Source organism: Vipera berus, assembly GCF_964194415.1.
Source record: "Vipera berus genome assembly, chromosome: 6".
In the NCBI taxonomy this organism is placed as follows: domain Eukaryota; kingdom Metazoa; phylum Chordata; class Lepidosauria; order Squamata; family Viperidae; genus Vipera; species Vipera berus.
In genome coordinates, this window is record NC_138208.1 from 6,611,575 (window position 1) to 6,620,421 (window position 8,847).

Genomic DNA, 8,847 nt, shown 5'->3' on the forward strand with positions numbered 1-8,847 from the left:
TCGGGATTCGACCCGTCAAACTGCCGACCTTCTGATCGACAAGCTCAGTGTCCTAACCCACTGAGCCACCACGTCGCTCATTAGTCACTAGTACCATTTTATAAAACTTTAGTAAGGCCACTCCTTGAATATTGCATCCAGTTTTGGTCACCACATTACAAAACAGGTGTTGAAACTTTGGAAAAGTGCAAAGAAGAGCAACTAAGATGATTAAAGAAAGGCCTGGAGGCTAAAACATACGAAGAACGGTTGCAGGAACTGGGCTTGGCTAGTCTATATTAAAGGACTAGGGGTGACATGATAGCAGTCTTCCAATATTTGAGGGGCTGCCACAAAGAAGAAGGGGTCAACTTATTTTCCTGAGGGCAGGACAAGAAACGTGGGATGGAAATTAATCAAGGAGAGAAGCAACCTGGAATTAAGGGGAAATTTTCTGAGAGTGAGAATAATTAACCAGATGGAACAGCTTGCCTTCAGAAGCTGTAGGTACTTCATGAGTGGAGCTTTTTAAGAAGAGACTGGACAGGCACTTGTCTCAAATTGTATAGAGTCTTCTGCTTGAGCAGGGGGCTGGACTAGAAGACCTCCAAGGTCCCTTCCAGATCTATTCTGATTAACTTTCTCATATCAAAGTATAAAAGTAAGAATTATTAACAGGAGTAGAAGAAAGAGAAGATTAAAAGTCCAAAGCCCTCTGTTAACAAATGATATCCTCATTGTGATTCCTTCTGTCTCTCTCTTTCACACACACACACACACACACACACACACACACACACACTCACCAAGATAGTGAGTGAAATCAAAAGAACAAACAGGGGATATCCACGGACACGAATCTGGGCTGAACCCAGCAAAAGCTAGATGAGCTGCCTACATCCCATTTTTCACCGACGTATCAAAAGCAACGTGCTCAATTGATGGATGAAGGTCAGCCAACCATCTTGCTGGCACAGTGAATGGACTAGCGTTGCCAAGGCAATGGGATGAGATGCTTTTCTGCTAGGCTTCATCATCATACAATTGCCCCCCCACACACACACAAAAAAGGATGTCACATGTCTGCTAATCAACAGGTGAGCCTGTTGTGACTTGCTCCTTTCGACGGTGTGAAGTTTGCGCATGGCCACCTACAAAAAACGAAAGAGGCCACAGAGGGTTTTGAAGCACGTATTGAACCCGAGAAGGCCTTCTCTTCTCATGTCTGTGGGACTTTATAAGACACAACACAATGCCGACACAATGCCAGCTTCACGCATCTGACTAAACGGCTTTCAATCTGCAAAAGGTGACGCCGATAAAATCGATTGGCCACTGAGGTGGCACAAAACGAATTTGGGTTTTTTTGTGAAACGTTAACGCAGCTGTCTGAAGGGACATTGGGAGCAAGCCACATATTTTAAAGATGGCGTTTTGGTCCAGGCTGTTTAGGTTAAGGGCTGGACAGTCTAAAAGAGCCAAGAGGAAGGCAGAATTCTTAAAAGTTGAAATTTTGCTCCTATCAGAAGCTCTCATTTGGATGAAGGCCTCCATTTACCGCCACAGTTTAGCTTCAAATTTTTATGGCCAAATGAAATGTTTGCCAGATGAGTTTTGCCCCATTTCACCACCTATCTTGCTGCAACTGTTAAGGGAATCACTGCAGTTGTGAAGTTAGTCGCACGGTTGTTTTAAGTTGAATCTGGCTTCCCCCATTGACTTTGCTTGTCAGAAGGTCGCAAAAGGGGGAATCATGTGACTCCGGGACACTGCAACCGTTGTAAATAGGAGCCAGTCGTCAAGCATCTGAATTCTGATTACGGGACCGTGGGGATGCTGAAAGAGACATACCGTATATACTTGAGTATAAGCCGACTCGAGTATAAGCCGAGACCCCCAATTTCACCCCCCAAAACTGGAAAAAGTTATTGACTCGAGTATAAGCCGATCCGCCGTTCTGCAAGCCTGCATACACAGGAATACCCTGTGTGGCCGCGGCTCGTCGGCAGGTCTCCGTTCCTCCTGCCGACCTTTGGGGAGGTTTGGGCGCCTCCCCAAACCTCCCCAAACGTCGGCAGGTCTCCGTTCCTCCTGCCGACCTTTGGGGAGGTTTGGGCGCCTCCCCAAACCTCCCCAAACGTCGGCAGGTCTCCGTTCCTCCTGCCGACCTTTGGGGAGGTTTGGGCGCCTCCCCAAACCTCCCCAAACCTCGGCAAGTCTCCGTTCCTCCTGCCGACCTTTGGGGAGGTTTGGGCGCCTCCCCAAACCTCGGCAGGTCTCCGTTCCTCCGCGCAGACCTGCCGACCTTTGGGGAGGTTTGGGCGCCTCCCCAAACGTCCCCAAACCTCGGCAGGTCTCCGTTCCTGTTTGGGGAGGTTTGGGCGCCTCCCCAAACCTCCCCAAACCTCGGCAGGTCTCCGTTCCTCCGCGCAGACCTGCCGACGTTTGGGGAGGTTTGGGCGCCTCCCCAAACCTCGGCAGGTCTCCGTTCCTGTTTGGGGAGGTTTGGGCGCCTCCCCAAACCTCCCCAAACCTCGGCAGGTCTCCGTTCCTCCGCGCAGACCTGCCGACCTTTGGGGAGGTTTGGGCGCCTCCCCAAACGTCCCCAAACCTCGGCAGGTCTCCGTTCCTGTTTGGGGAGGTTTGGGCGCCTCCCCAAACCTCCCCAAACCTCGGCAGGTCTCCGTTCCTCCGCGCAGACCTGCCGACCTTTGGGGAGGTTTGGGCGCCTCCCCAAACGTCCCCAAACCTCGGCAGGTCTCCGTTCCTGTTTGGGGAGGTTTGGGCGCCTCCCCAAACCTCCCCAAACCTCGGCAGGTCTCCGTTCCTCCGCGCAGACCTGCCGACCTTTGGGGAGGTTTGGGCGCCTCCCCAAACGTCCCCAAACCTCGGCAGGTCTCCGTTCCTGTTTGGGGAGGTTTGGGCGCCTCCCCAAACCTCCCCAAACCTCGGCAGGTCTCCGTTCCTCCGCGCAGACCTGCCGACCTTTGGGGAGGTTTGGGCGCCTCCCCAAACGTCCCCAAACCTCGGCAGGTCTCCGTTCCTGTTTGGGGAGGTTTGGGCGCCTCCCCAAACCTCCCCAAACCTCGGCAGGTCTCCGTTCCTCCGCGCAGACCTGCCGACCTTTGGGGAGGTTTGGGCGCCTCCCCAAACGTCCCCAAACCTCGGCAGGTCTCCGTTCCTGTTTGGGGAGGTTTGGGCGCCTCCCCAAACCTCCCCAAACCTCGGCAGGTCTCCGTTCCTCCGCGCAGACCTGCCGACCTTTGGGGAGGTTTGGGCGCCTCCCCAAACGTCCCCAAACCTCGGCAGGTCTCCGTTCCTGTTTGGGGAGGTTTGGGCGCCTCCCCAAACCTCCCCAAACCTCGGCAGGTCTCCGTTCCTCCGCGCAGACCTGCCGACCTTTGGGGAGGTTTGGGCGCCTCCCCAAACCTCCCCAAACCTCGGCAGGTCTCCGTTCCTGTTTGGGGAGGTTTGGGCGCCTCCCCAAACCTCCCCAAACCTCGGCAGGTCTCCGTTCCTCCGCGCAGACCTGCCGACCTTTGGGGAGGTTTGGGCGCCTCCCCAAACGTCCCCAAACCTCGGCAGGTCTCCGTTCCTGTTTGGGGAGGTTTGGGCGCCTCCCCAAACGTCCCCAAACCTCGGCAGGTCTCCGTTCCTCCGCGCAGACCTGCCGACGTTTGGGGAGGTTTGGGGAGGCGCCCAAACCTCCCCAAAGGTCGGCAGGTCTGCGCGGAGGAACGGAGACCTGCCGAGGTTTGGGGAGGTTTGGGGAGGCGCCCAAACCTCCCCAAACAGGAACGGAGACCTGCCGAGGTTTGGGGAGGTTTGGGGAGGCGCCCAAACCTCCCCAAAGGTCGGCAGGTCTGCGCGGAGGAACGGAGACCTGCCGAGGTTTGGGGACGTTTGGGGAGGCGCCCAAACCTCCCCAAACAGGAACGGAGACCTGCCGAGGTTTGGGGACGTTTGGGGAGGCGCCCAAACCTCCCCAAAGGTCGGCAGGTCTGCGCGGAGGAACGGAGACCTGCCGAGGTTTGGGGAGGTTTGGGGAGGCGCCCAAACCTCCCCAAACAGGAACGGAGACCTGCCGAGGTTTGGGGACGTTTGGGGAGGCGCCCAAACCTCCCCAAAGGTCGGCAGGTCTGCGCGGAGGAACGGAGACCTGCCGAGGTTTGGGGAGGTTTGGGGAGGCGCCCAAACCTCCCCAAACAGGAACGGAGACCTGCCGAGGTTTGGGGACGTTTGGGGAGGCGCCCAAACCTCCCCAAAGGTCGGCAGGTCTGCGCGGAGGAACGGAGACCTGCCGAGGTTTGGGGAGGCGCCCAAACCTCCCCAAACAGGAACGGAGACCTGCCGAGGTTTGGGGAGGCGCCCAAACCTCCCCAAAGGTCGGCAGGTCTGCGCGGAGGAACGGAGACCTGCCGAGGTTTGGGGAGGTTTGGGGAGGCGCCCAAACCTCCCCAAACAGGAACGGAGACCTGCCGAGGTTTGGGGACGTTTGGGGAGGCGCCCAAACCTCCCCAAAGGTCGGCAGGTCTGCGCGGAGGAACGGAGACCTGCCGAGGTTTGGGGAGGTTTGGGGAGGCGCCCAAACCTCCCCAAACAGGAACGGAGACCTGCCGAGGTTTGGGGAGGCGCCCAAACCTCCCCAAAGGTCGGCAGGAGGAACGGAGACCTGCCGAGGTTTGGGGAGGCGCCCAAACCTCCCCAAAGGTCGGCAGGAGGAACGGAGACCTGGGGAGGTTTGGGGAGGCGCCCAAACCTCCCCAAAGGTCGGCAGGAGGAACGGAGACCTGCCGAGGTTTGGGGAGGCGCCCAAACCTCCCCAAAGGTCGGCAGGAGGAACGGAGACCTGCCGAGGTTTGGGGAGGCGCCCAAACCTCCCCAAAGGTCGGCAGGAGGAACGGAGACCTGCCGAGGTTTGGGGAGGCGCCCAAACCTCCCCAAAGGTCGGCAGGAGGAACGGAGACCTGCCGAGGTTTGGGGAGGTTTGGGGAGGCGCCCAAACCTCCCCAAAGGTCGGCAGGAGGAACGGAGACCTGCCGACGTTTGGGGAGGTTTGGGGAGGCGCCCAAACCTCCCCAAACGTCGGCAGGTCTGCGCGGAGGAACGGAGACCTGCCGAGGTTTGGGGAGGCGCCCAAACCTCCCCAAACGTCGGCAAGTCTCCGTTCCTCCGCGCCCTGCCTGCCTGCTTCTTTCCGCTGCGGAAAGAAGCAGGCAGGCAAGGCGCGGAGTTTGGGGAGGTGCGCGCGCACCTCCCCAAACCTCCCCAAACTTCGGCAGGTCTCGGACGGCGGTGGCTTGGGAGAGGTGCGGGCGATCCCGGAAGCACCAAAGCCTCGGCCGCGCACAAGTCCTCGGTAAGTTTTTTTTGTTGACTGGAGTATAAGCCGAAGTGGAATTTTTCAGCCCAAAAAGTGGGCTGAAAAATTCGGCTTATACTCAAGTATATACGGTAAGTACCGTGTTTTCCCAAAGTAAGACCTACCCTGAAAATAAGCCCTAGCTCGATTTTTGGGGGTGGGCCTAATATAAGCACTACTCCAAAAATAAACCCGAGTTTTGGGGTGAGGCACACACCTAAAAAACAATCTGGGGCGGGGGTAGGGGGGTGGTGGAGCTGCCCCACGCACCCCACACCCATTGCAGCTAGGCCTCTCCTCACTAGCCCACTTCTTCTGTGGTGTCTTCTGCAGCCAGGCCTGAATTTCTCAGTCACAGGCCTTTCTGGAAGGCCACTGTAGCCGAGAACCGAGCGATAGATTGAATCCATTGCTTGGTAATCAACTGCAGTGGCCTTCCAGATGGGCCTTTGACTGCGAAATGCAGGCCTGAGCATCATCCTGAGCTTGCAGAATGAAGCTGCTCCTTCCACCGCAGAAGAACCGGACAATCTGGGTGGTGGTGTCAGTGCCGGAGGTAAGCGGAAAAGACACTCTCCCAAAATAAGACCTGTTGCCTCTTTTGGAGGCAAAAACAATTTTTTTTAAAAAAAAAATAAGACCCGGTCTTATTTTTGGGAAAACAAGGTATGAAAAATGGCTGTGTCACTTTTTTCATTGTCCTAGTAACGTTAAATGAACTGCTGAAAGGACTGTGTTGTAAAAAGAGGTTTCCACATCCATTTGCACTATTCAGGTGACCCTGAGGGCACAGATAAACTTCCAAGGGGCCTTAACGACTCTCAGAGAGATTGCTAACGACCAGATGACTGCCAGGAATGTAAATCCTTCCATCTTCCACCGTTCAGTCAGAACTGAAGAAGCTTCTTGGATGAGAAGCGAAACGTCTTCAGGGGAAAACAAAGAAACGTCCAGATACTTTTCGAAAAAGCCCGTTTAGGAGCAACGTCAGTGAATAAAAAGCCCTCGTTGGAGAAAATATCCTGAGGAACCCATCCTGGTGAAACAACTAGACGTTGGATGAAGCTAGCAGGTAATGAAGCGGCACCAAATTGTGTCATTTAGATGATGGTTATACAGCTCGGGGCAGCGGAAAAAGTCATTCGAGGTGTCATTACTTTTCCGTTCGTGCGAAGGCTCAAATTTCAGACGAAGCGGGGCGAACATTTTTGACGCTATCAAATTACTTCCAGGTCAGTGGAAAATAACGCTGATATAAAAATTTACTGGGGCCTGTTGCTAGAGATTGCTCTGAGGACTGCACTAGTTGTGCGTAACAGTTATTGAAGAGGATCAGAGAAGACCGACAGTCCTAGGGGCATTTGAGCAAATCCAGCAACAAAGGATTAGCGATTGCAGGGAAAGCAAGGCTAGATCGGAATATTTCCGCGCAAAGGCGGTGGTGGGATTCAGCCAGTTCGTACCATTTCAGCAGAACCGGCAGCTAATTTTTTTTTTGTTTGTTGCCCAGGCCCAGAATGGACTTCCAGAAATGGCATCCATGCAGAGAACCGGTTGTTCCTATATTTGAATCCCACCACTGCACAAAAGTTACATTTTGCCCCTTTCCATGGCCTTCCTTCCTTTGCCCAGCCCATCAGTGTCTTGGCAAGGCTGTCTCCCCCTCCCACCATTTGTCTTCACATTTCCCCTTCCTCAACTTTTGTTGTTGTTAGTTGCGAAGTCGTGTCTGACCCATCGCAACCCCATGGACAACGTTCCTCCAGGCCTTCCTGTCCTCTACCATCTGCTGGAGTCCATTTAAGCTCATGCCTACCGCTTCAGTGACTCCATCCAGCCACCTCCTTCTCTGTCGTCCCCTTCTTCTCTTGCCCTCAACCTTTCCCAGCATGAGGCTCTTCTCCAGTGAGTCCTTCCTTCTCCTTAGGTGGCCAAGGTCTTTGAGTTTCAACTTCAGGATCTGGCCTTCTAAAGAGCAGTCAGGGTTGATCTCCTCTAGGACTGGCCGGTTTGATCGCCTTGCAGTCCAAGGGACTCGCAGGAGTCTTCTCCAGCACCATAGTTCAAAGGCCTCCATTCTTTGGCGCTCAGCCTTTCTTATGGTCCTCAACTTTACTACTCTTACATTCCTTTGCCTCTCCTTTCCCTCCTCCCCTTCCTTTTACGGCAGGATGCCAGCAAAGCGTAGAAGCTGAAGTTGACAGATTTGACAAGAAGTTTCCAAGTGGGGGATGGTGTGTGTGTCTGTGTGTGTGTGTGGTAAATTGTGCAACTCACAATTTACATGGAATGTCAGGAAAGGCAGATTTAAGGGTGGGATTTGCATCCTGGAATTATTGGGGGCCAGGTCATTTGGTCATAGTTGCTGCCAGAGGGAGGAGGTGTGAATGGGATGAGAGGCAGGGGGAGGGGGAGGAAAATACAACTGGGTGGATTTGGATGAGAAAAGTGAAAAGCAAAAAAGAAACATGTGAAATGGTGGGGGGCGGGGAGAGGTTGATGGGGCAGAGGGAAAGATAATGTGCGAGCATAGGACAAAACCCGAGAGATATAAGCACGGTTCTCTTGGGTAACCTGGTTTAGTGATGTTGACTTTGCCCCACCTCTTTGCCCCTCCCCAAAGGGAACTGCCTAGTGGGGCCCGTTAGCCACATACATCCCACAGGTGTCCGTTCTTTTTCAACTTGCATCCTCTCGCTTCTCCTTCAGTTCTTCGCTTTCCAGCAGCGCTTCGGACGCAATCCTGGGCAAGGATTGAGCTTCGGACGCAATCCTGAGGAGGCAGGGAAAGGAGGCAGAGGAGCAATGAGCAGAAGAGCAGACACACACACACACACACACACACACACAGAGGGAATGAGAGAGGAAGAGGGAGAGTTAGAGGCAGAAGTAGGGAGGGAGAGACAGAGAGAGGAAGGGAAAGAGACAGGCAGAGAGAAGGAGGGAGAGACAGAAGGAGGGAAAGGGAGGGAGAGAGGCAGAGAGAGGGCAAAGAGTGAGAGTGAAGCAGAGAGACAGAGGGAGGGAGGGAAGGAGAGACAGAGGGGGAAGAGGGAGTGTGTGTGTGAGAAAGTGAGTAAGAGAGAGAGTGAGAGAGAGAGTGGCAGAGAGATAGGAGGGAGGGAGAGAGAGTGAATGTGAGAGAGAGAGGCAGAGAGAGGGAGTGAGAGAGACAGAGGGAGTGAGGGAAGGAGAAAGAGGGAGGGGGAAGAGAGAGGGAGAGGAAGAGAGAAGGAGGGAGAGAGTGAGTGAGAGACAGAGAGGGAGGGAGGGAGAGAGGCAGAGAGAGGGAGGGAGAGACAGAGGGGGGATAAGGAGTGAGAGAGACAGAAGAAGGGAGAGAGACAGAGTAAGAGAGAGAGGCAGAGAGAGAGAGAGAGAGAGAGAGAGACAGAGGGGGAGAGGGAGTGAGAGAGACAGAAGAAGGGAGAGAGGGAGAGAGACAGAGTGAGTAAGAGAGAGAGGCAGAGAGACAGAGGGGGGGAGGGAGTGAGAGAGACAGAAGA